Below are 24,547 nucleotides of genomic sequence, written 5' to 3'. Positions count from 1 at the left end.
TATTTTTGTTAGATTTTCTTTCATTCAATTTTTTATTTGATTCTCTTATATGCCAGAAAACAAAGGAAAATATCTTTCTTGTCAAGCAAGAGACTGAGAATAAAAAATTTCGACTACAGAAGTGTATGTAACCATTCAGAATTGCTTCACTGTTCCAGATTTCGGAACATGGAGTCGAAATCTGTCAATGAAGACTGAATCCTATCAATTTTGAGTTCTTGTATTCTGAAAAGTGAAATTCATACTATCTGATAGCATTGTCTCTGAATTTCTTTTTTTTTTGCACTCATCATTGCAAGATCTAATTTACCCTGAATTTCGAGCTCCACCCAAAAAATATATAGTGAAAAGGTACCGATGGCGTATTTTTGCTTCCCTTTGTGCCCCATCTAAAGTTAGGCATCTGGCATCACTGTGCCCAATATTTCTTCATTTTAATCAAATAATTAACTCAACACAATGGAGCTCAATGGGGGTGGGGAAAACTGCATTTATCGCTTTTAATCTCTTATGGTAGGTATTATATATTAGACTTAACCGCAATTTGCATTATTATAGAGTTAAGGACGCTTTTTATTCAATTTGCCTAAGTTCAATGTCACACCAAACTTGCATATGTCTTGGTGAGTGACAAGTTACTGTCAACAATTTTGTTACATTTGCCCAAATTATTAAAGCTGTCTTCATTAGCATTTGTCACAAAATTCTCCTTGACAGATCCAGTTTCAGTATCTGTTTGAATGGATTTCTAGGACTTCAGTAAATCAGTAGCCTTCAATAATCATTTTTGTTGCTAATTAATTTTACCCCCACCCCTGTATATAGGCCTACCTATTCAGTTTATTTTTGCACATTAGGGGGGGGGGGGATTTAAGCTAACCTCACATTTATAATACAAATAAAATTTATATTCACCCCCATAATGTGCAAATGTAGGGTAAAAGACCAGTATCTGGATGAGCAAAATTATGTAAAACTAAAACCCTCACATCTTGTTACCAAAGAGGAATTGAGAAGAATTGTATATATCAATGAATAGTTAAGAATCTAAGCTATGCATCAATAAAGTTATTACTAAAATTATTCTAGATTAAATGCTTGAAATTATTAGTTTAGCAACTTACCTCCAAGAACCTCTTCAGAAATACCAATTATCCTATTTTGATGTAGGTTATATATCCTTTCTGTGTTTCAGGTTTTTTTTTACATATTAACAGAAAGCTGATTGTCTGCTGATTCTAAAAATATAACTTTATTTCTTTATATTGGCTCTATAAATCACAAATATTACATTTAATTTTTCCTTTTCAATTGCCTGTCAGAGCAGACCACATTTCAATTTTAGGCCCATTTTTTAGCACTAAGATCTTACATCTGTGATCTTATATCTTTCTGCAAAGATTATTGGTCAATAGCTACAAAATCATATTATTGAGTTAGGACAAAAGTGAATACACCATTTGATGCCTTTTTTTATGCTGATTACAAATATAATAAGTTTCTATCGGAATGAGTTTCAGCCCCCCCCCTATATAGGCCCATTCAGGGTTTGGTTAGGTCCGGTATAGCCTCTCTAGGGGGGCTGAAATTCATTTCTGATAGAATTGCTTATTATATTTGTAATCAGCATAAAAAAAAGGCATCGAATGGTGTATTCACTTTATTCCTAACTCAATAATATGATTTTGTAGATATTGACCAGATTATCGTTTTTTAACTCATCTTTCTTCTAAGGTCTTACACCTAACAGATGTTAGCAAAAAGTGTGAAGACCACCACTGTTCTCCCATATAGAACAATGATGAGAAAACTTTGATAATATACTCATTACTGTTCTCAGACCGCTGATCGGAGCAGATGATGAAAGACGTTTGCCTAAAAACAACCAAAGATGTAAGATCTTTGTTCAAAGATTTCACTTAAGAGTTTTCTGACAAAAGATGTAAGATCTTAGCACATTGATGAGTGAAAAAACAGGCCTTTTGTGATGACAAATTCCTCCCACTGGGTTGAACCAAGAAGGTGGTTATCTCTTTCTACCCCCTGAGCGGGTGGCTATACTCAAGGGGAGTAGGGCTATCTTTTTGTTTTCCAATGAAATAGTTTTTAAAAATGCATTTTTTAATGGAAAAGTTTTTTTTCTGTAGAAATGTAGAAGAGGTTAAAAAAAATTTAGTATAACCACAAGCAGCCCTTTAGGGGAAGGATAGGGCTGAGAAATCAAAAACACTTTTTAGAATATTTTTATTGAAAATCCAAATTATCAATCTGAAAAAAAATGGCTGACTGAAAAAATCTTCCTTCTATGGAAAGTTTTGGTCTCAACAGAAGGTCTCTCCCACGTGAAGTTCCCCCATAGGGAATCTCTCCTGTGCAAAATTGACCCACCTCACCATGGCAATATCTACCTGACAACTTCCACTCCATTTTAAAATTTTGCCTTGGCTATTTCCCCGGAATATCTTCAAATGTTGAATTGGCAAAAGAAAGCAGGTAAAATAAAATTAATTTTTTATCAGAATTCTGGTAAATTCTTTTAAATATAGTTTCCCTTTGAAAGTTCATCCCTGTAAGCTTCCCTCCCCACGGTAAATTCTCCTGTTGGAAACATCCCCCCCCCCTGCAGAAAATTTTCCCCACAGAAAAATTACCCTCCCCCAAAATATCATGACTTCCCAATAATAAATACTATATATAAACACAGGACAAATTTCAAAACTTACAACACTTTCCCCAGGGACTTGCAGGTTTGTGTCATCCCCAGAGGCATGATTAATTGACCTTTCAACTATGCTGATCAAAATGGCTATCTCAAATTTTTGATCAGATGAGTTTGGGAAAAAGAAGCATGGGAGTTTTTTAGTACTTTTAAAAAAGCGTCTTATTGTTCTAATTAAACGGCCCTTGTGTTTCAGGAGTCATTATTAAATAATTGGGACAAAATTAAAACTTTAGTGTAAAGAGCGATGTGCTGAGGAGGGGACAATCCTCTTTATGTACATAATAATTTCTGTTCGTTTTTAGTTTTAATGTTGATCCTTACTTTCAGTTGAAAAAACTTGTTTGTTTTTATTTTAATTTTTGATCGTTTTTAAATTAATGCCGGAAAATCTGGCCCTAGCTTCATAGAGAAACCCCCCCCAGAAATATTATCTATACAATTCAATCCAGGTGAAAATTTACCTTGGACAATTTCTCTTAACCACTCTGTATGTACAATTGAGACGGAAAAGAGAAAGCAAGACATGAAAATAATTTTGTATAATGATTCTGGTAAATACTCCCAGCGTAGAATTTCGACGATTTTGGTAAAAAAGGGTTTGGGGAGGGAGCCTAGTAGTTGCCCTCCAATTTTTTTTATCACTTAAAAAGGGAACTAGAACTTTTAATTTCTGTTCAATAAGCCCTTGCGATATTCTAGGACTGCTGGGTTGATACAATCACCCCTGGAAAGTAGAAACAAATAAATAAATACACACATCCGTGATCTTCTTCTGGCAAAAAATACAGAATTTTACATTTTTGCAAATAGGAATTTTTGCTTGAAACCTATATAGTAGAGTTCTCTGATACGCTGAATCTGAGTCTGGGATTTTCATTGAGATCACTTGACTTTTAGGGGCTGTTTCCCCCTTTTTCGAAAATCAGGAAAATTTTCTCAGGCTTATAGCCTTTGATAGGTAACATTAAACCTAATGGAATTTACATAGCCTACTTGAAATCAGCATAAAAAGCCAATTCTTTTGGTATATCTATTGGTATTAAAGTTCCATTGTTTAGAGTTTTGGTTACTGTTGATCTGGGTTGCTCCTTACTTACAATTTGTTACCACAAACTGTTACCACAATATTTAGGTTTTGATTTCGATATTTGGTCCAATATATCAACATTCATATCTAATATCACCAAACACTAGGAAAAGTTGCCTTCATCCCTGCCCCAAAGCAACTTAAACCCATGTTTTCTACAGGAAATTTTAGGCTGGGGGAATTTGCCTGAATTCCTATACAAAATTCTTTTTATTTGTCTTTGTGGTACTTGTCGCTTATATAATACACACTCGAGAAGTGAAGTTAGGTGAATGCTACGGAAATAAAAAAAAATATCATGAAAATATAATAGTTTAGAAACAGATTTGGGCTATATATTTGCACATTAGGGGGGGGGTTGCATAGCATATGCTAAAAACCTACCCAAATTACCAAATAAATACTTCAATAAAATATAGCTACAATTTATTTTCCAACCAACCAAGCCAAAACTAGTTGTCTGGTATAAAGAAGTAGCTTGACAAGTTTCTTGTCTCTTGTTTGCGCCATCTGCGATCAAAATTCTCAAGTTTGTATTATATATCTGACAAGTACTAACTTTGCCAACTCAATTTAATTTGTGCAATTGTTAAAGGGAAAGCTTCCAACAGGGTTAGAATTGTCTAGAGGTTTTTCCAGGGGGGTGGGGGTAATTTTCCTCTGGATAAAAATGATATAAAAATTAGTGAAAAAAACAAGTTTTCTTTTCAGCTGAAAGTGAAGTGCAAAATAAAAACTTTAAACAAACAGAAATTGTTCTGTATATGAGTGGGGTTGATTCCTTCTCAATACTTTGCTCTTTACGCTAAAGTTAAGCTTTTTGGCTCAATTCCTCAAGAACAGCTCCTGAAACTCCAAAGTCATTTAATTAGAATAAGAAGTATATTTTGTAAGTTCTGAAGTATGTTAGTGTCAAGAGCAAGGTAATGATGAGGGGGCAACCCCCCTAAAATATGTGATAATTTATGTTGCAGTTATTGTAGGTTGCCTGCAACTATGATTAGCCTAATTTTTCTGTGATATGTGAGGCTACTAATAACTTAGCATTGGCTTAATAATGGCTTTGCTTTACGTATAAACGGTATTTTATTGTATGCTGTGTAAATACTAAACATAGTTTTTTTTGGAGGTTCAATTTCTTCACCCAAGATAAAACATCTAGCCTATATGAGGGACTGAACTTAGTCTAAGCCCATAATCTAGGCAATCCCCTATACACAACAAAGCTCTTGGATAATACATCAATCATAAAACATTTAAAATATATATTTTTGAATACGATACAAAATTATAGTCAAGAAATGAAAATAACCACATGTAAAGATAATCTTTACACAGTAAAATCTCATTATAAACATGATAACACATAAAAATAAATCATTTTTAATCAAACAAATTTACATGTAATGAAAATACACATATATTTTTTAGTCAGAAAAGATATGAAAATTAATCAGATGATTTGAAAAGCAATCCGAAATTAGTTTTTTTTTTCAAATAAAAATAATTAAATTTAACAAAAAGATAATAATATAAAAAGATAATTTTTCAGACGGAATCGTCTACAAAAACATTTCCTGGGAGATTTTCAGCAATGATTGAATTGTCTGGGAGTAATTTGTGAACTTAAATCTCGGGATCACATACAAAAATAAACCATTTATAATCAAAAAATTACACATACATGTTGCAGTGGGCGCTACAAGAAAAGGGATTAAACAACAACTAATCCTTATATTTTTAAAGTTGACTTAAATTGTAAATCTATTTGTGTAAAAATAAGTCCAAACTTTCCTGATAGGAAAATGGAAAAATTCATGACGAAAATAAAACGGAAAATTTACTGAAAAAAAAAAAAATACAAACAATATGAGGATGGTTGGGAAATGTCCAGATTCTTTCTTTGCCCAAGTTTTTAATCAAATATATTTTTAAAATTTTGTATTAATTGTCACATGTAAATACTCTGCTAAATATATATATAAAAAAAAAAAATGAGGTACAGGAAGCTGTAAGATTGTAGCCAAAGTAAGGTATCTAGTAGGCAAAACCAGTAAAATTTTTTAATGCCAGTCTTTTTTTTCCTTTTTTTGTTAAAAAAAAACTTGGCAAAAAGTCCTTTAAAATGAAATTAAACAACTCCATGCTAGGACAATGTGACAAGAGCGCTAATAACTCACCAAATGAACAAATTTATTTTTAAAAAGAGTGAAAAACATGAAAAAGGCACAAAGGAATGTTCCCCCTTTCCCCTGGGTCTTCTAGTGTGCAATATTCAATATAGAAAAAGGGTGAAAAAGCAAACCCCCAGACAAAGCCAATAAACAGTAATCTTAAAATACAAAAATATGGAGGAATAAAAAAAAAGGGAAGAAAAAAGTTTTAGCTATTGGTTGGGATGTGGATTTAATTTGGAGGATTATGAATAGTGAAACAAGGGGCACAGTAAAAATCTGTGTCCGATGCCCTTACAAATTTAAGAAATGGCTTTGGGTATTTATCTGAAAGCGTCTTGGGTATGCAACAGTAATGCATGTGTATCACATTCAAGATTGCTGCACGATACCAAAAAACTGCGCTTTGCACCTTGACCGTATATTTCTTTGCAATAAATGCAAATCCACTGGTCATCTTCACCATTAGCCTTTTGCTGCTTGTTTTTTTTTTTTCGTGGTTTTCTTGCAACCACCTCATACAAGAAGATTGCGTTAAACAGGAGTCAGGTGGACAACTTCTTTTCCAGGAAGGCCTTCCATTGTCACTGGCCTCTACACTTGTACCTGATAAAAACTTTTCCATTGGACCAGTGAAAGAAAGAGAAGTCGAGCTAGGCATAGCTGCAGAGCTACAATGTGGCAGCACCACAGTCTTCGGAATAGAAGTTACTTCCCTCCTTGCTTTGCTTATTTCAGCTGGCATGCATACTGCGTGACTCCCGTTATTCTCTGTGGTGTTGGGTTTAATGTCTGGTAAATAAGTGACCATAGAACTGGTGTTTTGGAGAGAATTATATGCATCTTGCCACATATGAAAAAATAGCGTATTGTCTCTATTTCCCTAACAACCCATATAATTTCTTTGTCAAATAAACTCAGTGAGGGCATCATGATCAATATGATATGCTAAATAAGTTAAAAAACTTTTTTATCGAAGGAGGAGAATTTTCTAATGGGAGAGGACTGTGGGTTGCTAGAGAAGGTCTGGGAGATGAAAAGAATGCTGTGGTTGTAGTCGGGATGGGAGTAGATGATTTGAGGGGTTCAATATTACTTAATAATGACCTTGAGGAAGGTTATTGGATAAGATTCGACCCCAAAGTTGATGGGACAGGAATAGGATCTGGGGTCAAAATTAAGGGCGTGAAGTTGAGGGTGAATTTTGATTTTCTTGAGAAACAGAGGAATCCCTTTCAACGCATTTTGTAAAATTAATATTGTCTGCAACAAATGGAAAGAGCCCAGTTGCACAAAACGCATTTTTGCAAGTACTTACTTTCATTATTTTTCGAATTATTCTTGGTAGATGAGCTGAGAAATTAGTTTTTTTTTTTAATTTCTCTTTGACAGTCACCGACTCTTTCCAATAGTGCAATCCCATTCTCATCACAAATACCTGCCTTATATTCACTAATATGGTATTTCCATGCCCCTTACAAGGGGCCAAAAATACCAACGTCAGCTGGTTGTAATATATGGGTTGCATTTGGAAAGAAGCACGGCAGTTCAATTTTATTCTCTAAACAGAATCTGGACAATTCATAATTTATATGGGACCTGTGTCCATCAAAAGTTAAGACGACTTTGTTGTTGTTTAGGCCCTTTTCTTGTAACCATGGCACAAATATATCTCGGATATACTGTAGTAAGGCTGAGGCCTGCATCCAACCAGTTGGCAGTAGTGAAATCTACTGTCAACTCTTGCGGTACAGAGTTTGCTAAAGCAGAGTTTTTAGTATGGCCTTTAAAAAGAATGAGTGGTCGTGGATATTCCCCTATTGCATTAAAACAATGGAGGAGTGTGACCCCACTTTTTTCGTTATTGGCCTGAAGGTAGACAACTTGGCTACCTTTTTTAGCAAGTACTCTGTTTTCTTTTGGCGGCATCGGGTTAAAATATAACATGGTTTCATCTAAGTTCAACCACCAACTCGGGTTATCAAACACTTCCCGGGGAAGTACACCTTCCAATTGCAATTTGGCATTTGCATGCTAATTCCTTAGATTTGTCTTGCTCACGGCGGTAGCACCAGCATGAATTATTTCGACTGCTCTTTCGGAAATTGTCTGGCTGTGCCTTTTCTTGAACCGCCGAGCCCACGTTCCGCTTGGGATACCGCTATTTTAAAATCTGGCTAATACATCGGTACCAGCCACACTTGCAAGCCGAGGGGCAGTCTCAATAAGTTTAATGTCGTTATTGGGAACCAGCTTACCTGGCTTGAATGAATGAAGTTTGTTATAGCTTCTTTGATTTCTGCTCCCAGTGCTGGATGAGGAGGCCCTGTGTTCAGAGCCTCCGGGGGTGCCAGGCGATAAGCATCATATAATGTTGATTTGGGGATCCCATATTTGATGGATGTTGCTTTAATGGTTTGGCCTTGGCGTATCTCCGCCACAGCTTGCTCCTTTTGCGAAGGATTCATACTGAAAAAAAAGAAAAGAATAAATTTCTGCTATAAAGACTAAACTGAAACGAAAAAAGACACTGTCTTTACGTTAATTAGATTAATTACATGCAGTAATGGCGATTTTACACTAAATTGTATATCCTTTTACAGTAGCTTAACGCTAAGAAATTCAGAGTTTCGGAAAGAAGCGTGTCTGTAACATACTCAACCAAGTCAACAATTCTTGTTTAGGGAGGGGAAGGGGTACTAAGATTTTTTTTAGTTAAGGTGGAGTTTTGAGAATTTTTCGACCCATTAATTACTTGGCGTAGTGTTTTCTGGAAACCCTTCTCCGGCTCTACAAATAAATTTTGCACTACAGTGTTTACTATTTAGTTTGTAAATCAGGGTTTTTAATGAACCTGCAATGTGAATAAGAAAACTACGTATCATAGTCTAGAGATTTTTTTTCCACATCACGGGCCACCAAAGTCTCAGTCTGAAAAATGGATTTTTTTTTTCTTTACGAAGCGTTAGTTTAATAAACCATGTTGTCGACCGGAAACAATTTAGCTACCGAGGTTGTGTTACTTGTGAATGGAAATGGCCTATACATTGATTTTTGGTCAGACACGTGTCTAGACATGGTATTTTAGCTAGATACGCATGTTAGCGCAATTTGATAGTAACCAAAGCTCTAATAAAAATAAGTTTTGATTACATAAAAGATCTAGTATTATGTCAATGCTAATATATAAAAGTCTGTAAGTTTAAGGTTACATGTCGAAAATAATGATCCTCATAAAATTTGCTTGATTTGCTGAAAAAGGGAAAACATCACTAAGTACATAAGATTAATGAAAAAAAAAACCGATAATATTCAGCACATCAGATAACCTTGAGTGGGGAATTTAAAGTTTTCATCTACCATAATACTAAATTTTGCATTATTTTTATTGACTTTTTGATAAATTGTTCGTTTTAATTTTTATTCCAGAGCCTATCGCAATAAACCACTGGTCTTAGAAAATCAAGAGAAGGCTCATCTGAATAGAAAACAAAAGTTCTAGCGTCCTTCTAAGTATGCCTAGCTTAGGGAAAAAGAGTGCGCCTCAGTAAAGTGGCGTTTTCTGTCTTTTTGTGGCACCGAACTACACTTTTGTCCCAAAAAGGGAAAAGGTGATACCGATTGAAAATTCTGAGGAAGCCAATAGATTTAAAATGATTAACATATCATGTAATAAGATTTCTTGTTTCCGGTTACATATTTACTTAGCATATAAACTTAGCCCATAACTTATAAACTTATGTAGCTATGAATCTAGACCGATGAATCAAATAGGCCTAGTCCAGTCAACAATTATTCAAGATTAAAAAATTTATATTATTTGTTTGTTAATATAATAATAAACTTACTGATATAATTGCGTTTATTACACGGAAAAGTACCGGGTATTTAAATTTTTAATGTCACAATTCAATTAAAAAAAAAAAAAAAAAAGGAATATATATATTTAAAATAAAACATAAAAACAACCGTAATTTTGCGAAGGTCGTGAGAAAAGGCAATTTAAGTGCAAAATAGTAAAAAGACTAGGGGCAGAGGAACGCTCAATGGAAGCAAGAGCAAATTTGCAATGACAAAAGACTTGAGTTGACGACTTAGAGAAGTTGGGGGAGTAGGCTGGATGGTGCGCTAACAAGCGTATATAAAGGTACATTTTCCAAGGTAGATGGCAAAATCTATCAACCAAATACAGGGGAGGATACAATGTCAACCAGCATTTAAAAAAAATGTTAGGAACCTGTGACTTGGTGGTATGACCAGGTCCCTGCCATACACCGTGGCTCTTCTCGGTTCAGGGGAAGTAATTCAAGATTTTTTCCATCCATATCAAATTTTTAATTTTTCATTTGTTTTTTTTTTTTGCCTATATTTTAGCCGGGAAGTGGGAGATGTATTCTATTCTTCCGTGTTCACTATGAAATCTAGTGACGGTCGTGGTTGGTATACGTACAATAGGCAGATGTGACCTGTGCGTTCGCACAGGTCTTTGTACCACCACGGGCCCCGTATTTAAGCAGGGCCATTAATTTGTGAAAATGTTGTCACTAAAAACCTCAATAACATGTATTTGAGTAAAGAGCTATAAATTAGTTTTGAACCCCGGATACTCCCTATTATTTGGCTAGAAATTTATTTAGCGACCAAAACAATGTTAATATCAAGGCTTAAGGTCTATTGACGGCTTTGAAAGTGATTTAGCCTTGGTAATAAGTGCCTTCAGAGAGCAGAGAGGAAATATCCCCCCCGCTACCCCCCCCCCCACAACCCGAAAACCACTTTATAAGAAAAAATAATTCCACCCGTGCCAATTTAAGAATTATTTCGAAATAAAATTGACACATCTCTGACCCAAAAAAATTTTGTTTACTGGTTTAATCAGGATGTACAAGCACGGTTTTTGGCTATTTTTTTTAAGAAGGGGGAGGTCCTTAGTATCAATATTAAAGAAATAAATGGTACTTGGGCACTATATGGGTCTTTACAAGGAAACCAGTCACGAAAAACCCGTTTTTTACTTGTTAATTCAAGAGACCGCTAGTGAGTAATGTAATGCATAGCGTGGTTTTCATTGCGTTATGATATTTAAACTGTTGTTTTTGGATGTTTAGGGGGGGAAGGTACCTAGGTTAGGTTAGGTTACGTATTTAATATATGTTATGCTTCCCCCCCCTCCAATGTGCCAAGATATAGTCCAATTTTCTTCCCATTTTATTTTATTTCATTATCATTAAACAAACTTGACTTTTTATAAAGGCCCATCATTCCAATGAGCCCTCCCACGATATTTTAGGACAACTGGGTCGATACAATCACCCCTGGGAAAAAAAAAACAAATAAACACGCATCCGTGATCTTTCTTCTTGCAAAAAATACAAAATTCCACATTTCTGCAGATGGGAGCTTAAAACCTCTACTGTAGGGTTCTCTGATACGCTGAATCTGATGGTGTGATTTTCATTAAGGTTCTATAACTTTTAGGGGGTCTCCTTTCCTTTTTTCAAAAATCAGTCAAATTTTCTCAGGCACGTAACTTTTGATGGGTAGAATTAAACTTGATGAAACTTATATATTTGAAATCAGCATTAAAATCTGATTCTTCTGATGTATCTATTTGTATCAAAATACCGTTTTCTAGAGTTTCGGTTACCATTGCGCCGGTTGCTAACCTGGGCGGTGGTGAAGGTGAGCTGGTCTCCCCTATATGATTGGGTTCGCCCCTACTCATTACCTCGCTCTTTACGCTAAAGTTTTTTTGTTCTTTCATCAGAGCTATTTATTCTAATTAACGGCCTTTGTGATTAAGAGGCCATTCTTAAAGAATCAGAACAAAATTTGAATTTAGCGTGAAAAAAAAAACGATCTAAAGACCAAACCTGGCAAAGAGAACCCTGAAAGTTTCTACTAAATCCTTTTGGATGTTTCTGGGTACCTGTATGATATATACCCCACCTAATGTTAATCTAAGTTTTCTCTAACACTCAATTCGAATGAATTATATCAAAGTAGGATAAAAATGTAATACTTTAGAAACAAATTTTGGCTCTAATTTGCACATTAGGAGGGGGGGGTTAAAGTGGAACGGGTAGGCATGCCTTGTATGTTAGGTACAATTATTCTGCATATTATTTAGTAAAAATTATTTTCTAAGTCCACACTGCCCAATACTTTACCCCTCCCCCCCCCCCCTAATGTGCAATTATATATAGCCCAAATAATGTATTTTCCAATTGTTTTGTCACTTCTCTTTGTCTTATCTCACGTTAAACTGAAAGAAACTAACGAAAAAAAAAGAAAAACGTTTCTATAATGCGTCAATGAATGAACAACTTGACCGGTTGAGCATTTATCATGCAAGTCCTTTTTCTGAAATTTTCTTCAAATAAATGCTTAATTACGTTCGATCTTCACTGGTTAATTGGAGCGGATAACGCTATTGGCGTTTTTATCGTCACCTGGAAATTGCAAGGACCAATGAAACGTGATTACGTGGAAAATCCTGAGAGAAGAATGATTTCTTGAATCTATTTGCTTGAGCATGACAAATCAAGATCACATATGTACAGGCCATCACCTCTTTTCGAAGCTCCGACCAGAAGAGAAGACAAAACCCTGTGTGCCTGCTGACAACCGAAATCCTTCTAAAACCAAACTGGTTTGTCCAAAAATTAACACTAGAATTTGCAAAAGGCAGCAAAAGATCCTCGTGCACTTTGCTAAGACTATGGTTATAAAGCGATATGAAGAATATGAAAACGTTCAGCAAGGAAACGTATTGTATAATATATAATAGTTTATAAACAAATTTGGGCTATATATTTGCACACTAGTGGGGATGGGGGGTAAAGCATACCATATATTAAATACGTAACCTAACCTAGGTACCTCCCCCCCTCTAAACCCCAAAAAAACAAAAGTTTAAATATTGTAAACGCAGTGAAACGTGGCTAAGCTAAAGCCTTCAAAAAAAAAAAAAAAATGACTGTGCTTTTGATACCTTAAAAGTTCAAATCTTCATCAAAAAGGAAGTGCATAGGAATGGTTGAGAGGAAGTGCATATATGGAATTCCCCTATCACTAATGAAAAGTTCCTATTATGAATTTTGAGAATTTGGGCATAGAAATGCTCCTTTTAGTGACTGTACCTCATTCAGGAAGGGACCACCTGGCATCCCTGTCCCTCCCTAAATAGATTTTGGCATCCATCATCTGTATTAAACATAACCATAAGTTTAACTAAATTTTTTTCTTTTCAGATCATCATGTCAACTAGTAATGATGATGGACAATCAGTAAATGAGCCAGGAAAAAGTGAAGAAGGTGACACAAATGATTTTCAATGCAACATATGCATTTCCAAGATGTCCTGCAACTGCGGTCACCTTTTCTGGTTAGTGCTATGTACATTTATATCCATATATATTTATCCAGAAATGGATAAATATATCCATATACTTAAACACTTAACTCCATAAACCATACTTAATCCATATACTTTTAAAACACTTAACTTTTTTAAACTTGTTTTTAAAAACTTGTCTCACTTGCCAGTTGTTGTTTTTTTGGTTACTAGGGGCCATGGTGTGTCCTTTGCTAGGTTGCAGCTCTTTCTGCAACCATGATGTATTTATGTGAGCGTGTTCATATACACCTCGAACTGTTTTGTGCAAGCATGAGGCCACTTAGTTTTGGTAAAAACTGTGTTGTGTAGTCTTTGAGCATAAGGTAATTACAATTTTGACATTATAAACTCAAATAAAAGGCCTCTTTTGAAGTTGATATGCACTTGCAAGAGTGGCCAGTGGATAAAGATCAATTAGGGGAATCTTCTTTACCCTCTGACTTAAATTGGGCATTATGACATCATAAATCTTCAAATGGAAGGTTATTGAGGTGTCTTCACAAACATTTGGCTGCATTTGTTCACTTAGAATAAAGATAAATCAATGTGATGGGCTTTGGTTTGGGATAAATCTACAAGCTTTTTTTGGTGTTTGCTACTTCTTCAGGAATGAGAGGGGTATAAGATTTTAAAAGTGTAGTTTTGGGACTAATCTAAAGTAGAGCTAAATTTAATAAGCACAGATTGTTTGTAAAATCATCAGGTGCAAGTTTTTGTTTGGTGAAGGGCAGTTAAAAATGCAGAATCATAAGAACAATTTAAGATATTGTGGTGAGAGTGTGAAAATCTTGAGGTATCTAGGAGAGGGAATTATAGCTCCCCTACCCTCACACTTACCAATTGAATGAAGAAAAATATTTCAGGGTAAGGGGCTAAAAGCTTGTGACAGTCCATTTCTAAGCCCCAATTTTTTCTTTTTCCAGGAGAACGGTGATTAGGTCCTTCAGACCAATTATTTAAACTTTTAAAACACTTCACTTTTTTAAACTTGTTTTTAATGAAAATATCAGATAAAAGGCATTTTTTAATGAAAATAAATATTTCAAAATACATTTTTTTTTTTTTTAATGTTTCCCTTCCAATAAACTTTCTTCTTTTACCCCGTAGAAAACTATCAGCCCTCAATTCAAATAATAAACTTCATTTTGTTTTTATTTAAACTCACCTTGAAAAACATAACTTCATCCCAAATCTCCTTCAGCCAACAATAAAGACCCAGAGAAGTCAAAAGCGAATGCTTGGCCTGCCCTGCCATTATTTCCTGGCCCTGCAGAATCTTTTCAGCTAATCCACTTACTTGGTCCCTCAAGCCATAAACCATCGCCCCGCAAATGTTCAAAATTTTTGGATAGCCATTTTGTTCAGTGTTGTGGATTTCCACACAGAAATTATGTTTTGAGGAGGACACTCCCCCACAGCCCGCAGGGCAAGGGTTGTAAGTTATCCCCTGGGGGCATGTAAGGTTTTTACAGAACGCGTCGTCGTATAAACTTCAAAAAGGGCTCTTTCATTTGGAAATCGAAATGGCTAGTGCCCCTTTAAATAGTTGAAAGCGATTGATAGGCAACTAACACCCCTTCCACGCCCACCAATTCGCTAAAATGACTGGGCCCCAAAATACGCTTCTTTTCATAAAAATTAAACTTCTTTCTCGGACAAATTTGCTGAACCGGATGAGGCATCTCTGCTACCGTGAAATTAATCCTTGTTTTTTAATGTTATGTGCCTTAGGTTTTAGGTCCAAAGCTCAGTTGATGTTTTCTAATTTTAACATTTAATGGAGGTATTTTGATAAATCATAGATATAATGTAGTAAAATTTTTCATGTTAAAAACAATGGGTTCTTGAAATCATAGCATATATTAAATGCGTAGTCGAACCACACCTGTGTACCTTCCTCCCCCCCCCCTCGACCCCAAAAATAACTTTTATTATCGTAAACACAATGAAAACTACGCTTTGCATTCCATTTCTCTATAGCGGTTTCTTGAAAATAACCTGTCTGGCGGGTTTCGTCTCTCATTAGTATATAGAAGTGTCGTTATTTTGCAGCAGCATCGTCAAAAATGTGGAACGGACGTTGAAACGCTTTGTAGAAAGATGCTGCTTTTTATAATGATTCTCCTTTGAGCATCTTACATAAACTTAGGGGAAGAAGGTGGCCTGTCGTTGGATTACAGTAATCATTCAGTCTTGTTCACGGATTTTTTCGTATAATTTCGCAAATTTAATGTTTAGAACTTCTTTTTTTTTTTATTTTTTTTTTTTTTTATTTATTCTTTCAATGAAGCTGCCAAAATAGCCATTTTCTCAATAATATCAGAATAATGTTTTATTCAAAATCTAGGGATGAAGATGGATCTCGGGAGGCTTTAATTAAAGGATTTTGTAAGCAGCTTCGCTGTCATCCCCCCCTCCCTTCCTAACGTCTAAATATATATCCCAATTTATTTATTTATTAGAAAACCCGTCATGCAAAATAAATAAGACGGCTCCTTACTTTAAGGAGCCCTTGTTAAGGAACCCTTGTTTTTTACTGTTAATTTTCAGATTGTTTTTAAAATAGTTCCAGGAAATATTGCTCTTCCTCCGCTGTACAACCTGTTTTTGATTAGAGTAGTAAAAGAAGCAATTTTGTTATTAGAAAGCTATGAAATAATAGTTACCCTAGAATAGTTCTATTGGTGCCAGGGTCGCTACCTAAATATTATTACTGTCAAAAACGTCTTTTCAGGGATTTTAATTGGTGACTTTAGAATAGAATTAGTTTCAGATTAATTATTTTAGTTTATATTTTACTTCTAAAACAACAAATGCGTAACAAATTCGTTGAATAAACACAATGAGATAAATCTTTAAACTTTGGAGAAGAAATCCTCTTTAAAGAACAGAAAGACGAGAAAAAAAAAACGTTGGAAAAATTTTTTATCGCCAACTCCGTTTGGCTTGAATTTCCCCCCCCCCCCCAGTCAGCTCTATTCTGTATATTGTTTTTCCGAAGCCTTGTAGAAAATAAATACATATTTTTTATTCATATTTTGAGAGATTACATGTTTCTTCTGATACAACAAATACATATTTTGAGGTATTTCGAAATATGTATAATTACATATTTCTTTGTTTGTTGATTTTTATCACTTCTTTATATGTATTTTTTCTTCGATCGATTAACGTCCTATTTCTTTTCTAGGCTAAGAAATTAAAGAGCTGAGCAGTAAATTTCGAAAATTCTGTGTAAGCCTGTATCTGTTGCCGTCTTTTTGTGTAATGGCATTCAGTTTTACATAAAAAGTCGTTGCAACAGACAAGGCTTCTTGTAATTGTAGAGTTAAAATAAGAATCAAGGGTTCTTATCTTAATTTAGTTCTATTCTCCGTAAAAATTTGGTTTATGCCCCCCCCCCCCTTTTTTTACATTTTATAATAAATAGAACCCTTTACTTTTTTCAATAAATTATCTTTTTTTCTCATCCCTTGCTAAACGAATTTACTGCTCATTCAAGCTCTTCTTCTCCTTGTCCAGCTTCTGCTGCTCAGCCAAGAAATCGTATCCTCGGTCAACAAGCAAGAAAACAAGAGAGTTACTTTTTATCTAAATAAATATTGAAAAGCGTGTTTCAATAAAATTTTGGTTTACTATTCTTATATCTTATCATATACACACTACTTGCTGTTCCTAGTCAGGAATTACTCAGGGAACCCTAATAAAAAAGGTTTAGTCAGTTGGATGGTGATCTTGCTCCAAATCATAGTTCTGGAATCCTAGAAGTACCGTATGTTTACGCTCATTAATCTATACTGCTAAATTAATGGAATAATAATTATAAAATAGACCAATCTTTGAATATGTTAAATGTTTAAAAAACTTGTTCGAAAATTACAATTTTAGCATCAAATCAGAGGAATCAGACAATTTAGTAACTATAAGTAATGTCAAACAAACAATTAATAAAGTAAATCTAACAAACAAATAATTAGCTTTGCCAAATAGTAGCAAAGATGTGAAATATCATTTTTGGGAGTATGAGTTAAATTGGTAACATGGTTTAAAGCCATCAGCCAGTAATGACACATGTTGGAAGTTAATTGAAGAAGTTGAAAGCTGGGTCTAGCAATGATGTCTGTTAGGAAGTTGGGAGTGTAATTATTATAATTTTAGCATTATTATATCTTGGACCCCACCTCTCTGGAGTTGAACTTTGTGCTATCAACACCTGTATAGCCAAAATAAATGTCTAATTTTTGAAATTTAAATGCAGTGGAGAGAGGCGGTGGGGAATTGGGACACCTTTGGAACCTGAGTGACATGAGGTTCCCAAGAACCTCATGTCACTCATATTTTACCTTCTCACACAAGTATAAAACTTTTAAAGTTTAAAATCTTTTCTGATAGCTTTGTTAATCGCTTCATTTCTGAAAAAAAAACGATTTTCATGTACAAAGACATGTTTTGCTTGGAATTTTTATTTTTCTTCCACCTATAAAAAACTCAAAGTAGCTGACAGATGCTAACCCTTATTACTTTAGGGACAAAATTTTGATAGGACGATTTTGAGAAAAAGTGGGGCGGGGAGGGAGTCTAGTTGCCCTCCAATGTTTTTGGTCACTTAAAAAGAGAAATTCAACAGTTTTTGTTTTTTCAAAACATTTTGCCTTGAAGCTTCAATCTTTTTTAGGGCCTTGCTGATGAGATCTAGTGTATTGTGGAAAGATCAACTTTTCTCTGCTGGATCCAGACTGATAGATAAAATCAGGGAAGTGATAAAAAGATACCTGATCCTTTTTTTCTTACTATTAACTCTTTATTATTGCATCATGATTTTTTAGTTGTCGGTTCTGCTGTCCTAAAAGATAACCTATTCCATGGTTACTTCACCAAAAATTGTGCAATCTCCCAGTTTTCTCTACAAATTGTTAAAATTTGTCTTTCCTGAGTATAGAATTCAAGCTACAACTCGAGTTATCTCCTTTTTTGGATTGTTATGGGGACTTCCCACTGTCTGATGGGAAATCCCACCATGTATACATTTGTTCATTCCTACTATATATGCAACAGAGCTCCACCGCGTCTGGCCCAAACCCCAAAACAAGTGGCGTAATTTCGTTAAATTCCTGGGGAATGGTGACAAAGTTGGAGCCAATTTTTCCAAATAAAGTGAAAAAGACAGTAAAAACTGAAAAATGAGCTATTTTGTACCATGAAAGTACTATAAAGATACTTTATAGTACTACAGTATGAAGGTAAATACATAGCCTACTAAAGAAAAATGATCCCGTTGATGCTTAAATTATGCAGGATTATCTTAGTTTTGACCAGATATTGAAAGAACTAAGTTTCAGCTAGGGGGGAGGGGAATTCGGGTCTGGGGGACAAAATGATGTGTGCAAGGGGCAGTTAACTGGGATGCCAAATGGAACTTTTAGTGCCTTTTGGACACTTTTTCACTCTGAGGGACACATGGACACTATTGGGTCAAAAAAGGCAGCTTTTTGAGAAAAAGGACACTTTCTGGACTTTTTTCCAAATCAAAAACCAAATGTCTTTATTTCCTTCATTTTTTTTATAAATACGACTGCTTTTAATTTGTACTTTACTTTTAAGCTTTGGTAACGTCTTGGGGATTTTTCTTAGATGTTTTTGGGCCCTGCGCGAACACTATTTATCAACCGAAGAGGAATAGGACCTAAATTCTTAACCAATGTGGTATGCTAGAACTATCGAATCCCTCTTTTTCTTCTATCTTACGGTTGACATTTGTCATCAAGTCGGTCAACTTCAAGGACCCACCTACTGTTGGTGGCAGAGTCACCAAGGCCGCTGAGAAGGCTGGAAAGAAGAAGCGAATGGCCATTCCCTGCTGGCGTGTTCCGCGTAAATCCCAGTGGCGTGTAGCCGTGTGCACATGGATATTATTACACTGCTGTCATAGGAAGAAAGGAGTTTCGCAGAAAAGCTGTGTTGCGGCTCAATTTTATTTATAGCCGCTAGCGATTGTTTCTGCTTTATATTATATATTTTCAGCTGTGATTTTTTGTCAAATGCTGGTCGCCAGTTTCTATCGAGTATAAATCAAGCGAATTTATTTCAATTGGCTTCTCACTTTTTAGTTCTCGAAAATGTCATTTTTGCTCAGGGCTACTTCTAAGCAGGGTTGCCACCCTAGCCTGGGAGAATTTACTAAATCTCAGAGGAAAAATTTACTAAATCGCATCTGTTTTTACTAAATGCTCAAAAAAAATTTTTTGTGAAAGTGACGGCTTTTGAAATTTGTCCTCCAGTCACCAGGTTTGAAATCGAAGCCCTTCAATTTTGCATTTTGAAGAGGAAATTTTCCAGTTTTAAACCACCAATTGGGCTGGTCTTTAAATAAGGGATAAGCTGCTTACAAAGAATTCTGGCAAATAAAGCAATTAATTTAGGTTTTTTTTTTACTGATTTTTTCTGGATTCTCTCTCGTTCGTATTCAAGGGAATCAAAAACCAATATGTAACTTCATAACGGAAATGACGTAATAGGCTACCGGTTTAATTGTAGAATTATTTGAATTAAAAAGTACACCTCAAATTGGACTAGGGTTGCCAAGAAAAAGAAAACTTATATAACATACAATAATTAGTTTTAAAAAATATCATTGTGTCAATAGTCTTCAGGTTAGGCAAATCATACAAATTGAAAAGTGAGAAGAATAATGTGTACTCATAATTAAAAAAAAGTCGCACTTAAAAGGCTTTAATCGTCCTCGGTCTCATCCGAATTTAAAGTATCAACTGGTGTCGAATTCTTAATGAACGGGTCTACTGGTTTCCATTTCTTGATAGCCCGAGTCAAACTGCTGGGGATCACCCAGTCATGTACTCCACTTGGCGACCTGAGAACATGTTGTTTCGTTTTCATCAGAGACGAAACACTCGAGACATTTAACCTATTCAGGTTTTTGGTTTTGATAACAGATAAAATCAAAAATTGTCTCTGTGCTCCAACAATTGAATAGGGCAAGCTACAGAGAGTCAGAAAGAACTTGGGCAAGTATGGAAAAACTTCGTTTCCAACAGCGTCTTTAAAGGGACAAAGCTAACTAACAAACGTAATAGCTGTTATGAGAGTCAGGAAAAATTTTCTAAAAACAAATTAAGCCGGCATACCAGTCCTGATTTTAAATAGTTTGCCTTTCAAAGCAAGTGTCAAGAAGAAACCTAGAGAAAAGTAAAGATTTTTAAGCGCTAGGGTTGACGCGAAATCGAAAAATGAGAGCAATAGTAGACATAATATCTAACATAATCGAAATCAGATTTTGTAATGAATGGACCCTAATTGTTTTACTGAATTCATAGAAAATAACAAAAGTTTTGTTTACTGCAAATCATGACTTTTTACTAGATTTTGGGAAATTTACTAAATCTTCTAAATTTACTAGATTTTTTTTATTTTTTTACTAGATCTAGTAAAATCCTACTGACGATGGCAACCCTGCTTCTAAATATTCAGAAAACGGCAAGATAGAGGAGTTGTTAAACAATTTTAACCACTTGAACAACCAGTTGGCTGAGTGGTTAAGGTGATCGACGTCTTTTATTTAATTTTAATACCATGTAAGTGAAAATAGACATTTTGTTGTTTCAGCCGTTCGGACCTACTCGGGCGCAATGATCCTTAATAGCTACCGAAGATCAAAGACTCGTATCTTTTTCGCATAAATTATGAAAATGCCGAAGTGAAAATAGATCTCTATGGTTGGTTCTTTCCTTTTCGACTTAGATAGGTAGCGGTATCGATAATCGATATAACATTTCGCTCTGTTGACATTCTCATGACGATTTTTTTCTGCCATCTCTTCAAATTGAACTAGCACTAAACTTAATTTATAGATAGTGATAATGTCAAAGCTGGAAATACCTGCAGATCTCATGCAGGTAACAGACCGCTAGGTAGCAGAACTAAGAAGGACGAATTTCACAGGTTTTTCGGCACTTTTTTCACAGGTTTTGAAAATTCATAGTGGCAACCCTGTATTTTGACTAATTATCTAGAGGGACACTAAAAGTGTCCATTTTTGGCTGATTTGGACACTTTTGTCCTTAAAACTTTTGGCAACCCTGGCAGTTAACCCCCCTGCCCATAGCAAATTACGCCCCTGCCCAAAACGTTTGACACAGTTTCACAACGTTTGACATAACGACCTGGTGAATATAATTTCTGAGATTTTGCAATATTTCGAATACGTTATTGCTGCAAATATTTAATTTTCTTGGATGCTTATTTCTTTCTTTAATTTTCTTGCATAGATAAATGATCTGTTGTTAATATTTCAGGTTTGTTGCGCCATCTTTCTTGAGTCTCGTTTGTCTATCTTAGAAACTTTTGGGTACTGGTGCGTTAAACTTTCACTTTTATATACTAATGAGAGACTAAACCCGCTATTCAGAAAGAATAGCGAGACTGCTATTCAGAAATGGAATGCAAAGACTAGTTTTCATTGCGTTTACGATATTTAAACTGTCATTTTTTAGGGTTTAGGGCGGGGGAGGTACCTAGGGAAAGTTAAGTTACGTATTAAATATATGGTTTGCTTTACCCCCACCCCCCTAATGTGCAAATATATATCCCAAATTTATTTCTAAACATATATATTCATCTTGTTTTATTTCATGGCATTAACCAAACTTGACATTTTAGAAGTGTACGTTTAATGCACAAGTACCAACTTTTGCACTCAGCTTCATCAGAGCAGAATTGCCTAATATTTCCAGAAATATTTACCCACTCTAAATTATTTAGGGTGTAGATTCTAGAAATCATTCTTCTCTCAGGATTTTTCACGTAATCGCGTTTCATTGGTCCTTGCAATTTCCAGGTGACGATAAAAACGCCAATAGCGTTATCCGCTCCAATTAACCAGTGAAGATCGAACGTAATTAAGCATTTATTTGAAAAAAATTTCAGAAAAAGGACTTGCATGATAAATGCTCTACCGCTCAAGTTGTTCATTCATTGACGCATTATAGAAACGTTTTTCTTTTTTTTTTTGTTAGTTTCTTTAAGTTTAACGTGAGATAAGACAAAAAGAAGATACAAAATAGTTGGAAAATATATTATTTGGGCTATATTTGCACATTAGGAGGGGGAGGGGTAAAGTATTGGGCAGTGTGGACTTAGAAAATAATTTTTACTAAATAATATGCAGAATAATTGTACCTAACATACTATGCATGCCGACCCGTTACACTTTACCCCCCCCCCTCCTTTTAATCTGCAAATTAGAGCCAAAATTTGTTTCTAAAGTATTACATTTTTATCCTACTTTGATATAATTCATTCGGATTGAGTGTTAGAGAAAACTTAGATTAACATTAGGTGGGGTGTATATCATACAGGTATCCAGAAATATCCAAAAGGATTTAGTAGAAACTGTCAGGGTTCTCTTTGCCAGGTTTGGTCTTTAGATTGTTTTTTTTTTTTCACGCTAAATTAAAATTTTGTTCTGATTCTTAAGAATGACCTCTTAATCACAAAGGCCGTTAATTAGAATAAATAGCTCTGATGAAAGTACAAAAAAACTTTAGCGTAAAGAGCGAGGTAATGAGTAGGGGGCGAACCCAATCGTATACGTATTAATTTCTGTTCGTTTAAAATTTTGATGCTGCTCCTTACTTTCAGATGAATTTTTTGTTATTATTATTTAATTTATGTTCTTTTTTCAAATAATGCTGGGAAATCCGGCACCCCTTCATAGCAATGTCCCTTCCCCTATAAAAACTTCCTGCAAGGAAAAATCTTCCCACGTAAAATCAGACCCCCTCCCTACCTCAACTATAAAAAAAACCTCTGAAAACTTCTGTATACTTCCCAGTAAGCAATGCTATATGTAAACACTGGGCAAAGTTTATAACTTGCAGACCTTCTCCCGGGGACTGTGGGGGATTACGTCATCCTCAAAGAAATAGTTATTGTATTTTTCGACCTTGCTGAACAAAATAGCTACCGTAAAATTTTGATCGGATGACCTTGGGAAAAAAGAGTGTTGGAGGGGGCCTAGTTGCCCTCCATTTTTTTGTAGAATTAACTTACTTAACGAACTTCAATATTGATATATGTTTAATGCGTATATTAGGGGTTCGCCCCGTAGTCAGTACCTTGCTCTTTAAGCCAAATTTAGAATTTTGTTCCAATTCTTTAAAAATGAACCCTTAATCATAAAGGCCGTTAATTAGAATAAATTGCTCTTAAGAAAGTACTAAAAAATCTTTGGCTTAAAGAGCGAGGTATTGACTAGGGTGTGAACCCAACCACATACGTAATATTTTCTGTCCGTTTTAAGTTTTGATGTTACTCCTTACTTTCAGTTGAAAAACTGGTTTTTTTATATTTAATTTCTGATCTTTTTTTAAATAAACTGGGGAATTCGGTGCCCCCTTCATAGCAATGTCCCTTCCCCCATGAAAACTTCCTTGGTGGTAAGATCCTCACACATAACCCCTGACCCATTCCCCCCTCCCCTACCAGAAAAAATTCCCCCCTGAAAACGTCTGTAGGCTATACTTCCCAATTATCAATACTCTATGTTAACATTGGTTAAAGTTCATAACTTTAAGCCCTACTTCCGGGGTCCTCGGGGAATTAAGTCATCCTAAAAGACATAGTTATCATATTTTCAACCATGTTGAACAAAATGGCTATCTCAAAATTTTGAGTTGGTGACTTTGGGAAAAAAATGAGCGTGGGAGGGGGCCTAGTTGCCCTCCATTGTGTCTGTCACTTAAGAAGGACACTATAACTTTTAATTTCCGTTCGAATGAGCCCTCACACGATATTCTAGGACCACTTGGTCGATTTTAACACCCCTGAAAAAAAAAAAAAAAAAAAAAAAACGCATCCGTTATCTTTCTTCTGGCAAAAAATGCAAAATTCCACATTTTCGTAGATAGGAGCTTGAGACCTTTACACTAGGGTTCTCTGATACGCTGAATATGATGGTGTGATTTTCATCTATTTCTTCGTCTGAAGAAATGGGCTCTGATTTCCATGGTTTTGAGAAAAATCGTTTTTCCATTGTATTACAGTGTACTATTTCTTACTTTTCATTATGCGGATGTTTTAGAACATAGGTTTAGTTAATTGTTAGAATTTTTACAATTCTGTAAGGCCCGTCCCATTTCGCATTTAACTTT

The 24,547-nt window shown here is 35.1% G+C and overlaps 1 long non-coding RNA gene across 1 annotated transcript; it reads left to right on the top strand.

The window, feature by feature from the left end:
* Positions 1-438: 438 nt before the first annotated feature.
* LOC148944925 (uncharacterized) lies at positions 439-17,026 on the top strand. The gene is made up of 3 exons (XR_016142694.1): positions 439-513; positions 13,237-13,370; positions 16,573-17,026. It is a non-coding gene; the product is annotated as an uncharacterized LOC148944925 (long non-coding RNA).
* Positions 17,027-24,547: the final 7,521 nt, after the last annotated feature.

Source organism: Artemia sp. Qi Xiang Cuo, chromosome 13 (genome assembly GCF_049724085.1).
Source record: "Artemia sp. Qi Xiang Cuo chromosome 13, ASM4972408v1, whole genome shotgun sequence".
Taxonomy (NCBI): Eukaryota; Metazoa; Arthropoda; class Branchiopoda; order Anostraca; family Artemiidae; genus Artemia; species Artemia sp. Qi Xiang Cuo.
Note: the sequence above shows the minus strand (reverse complement) of the source record. Positions and strands in the feature narration are given on the sequence as shown.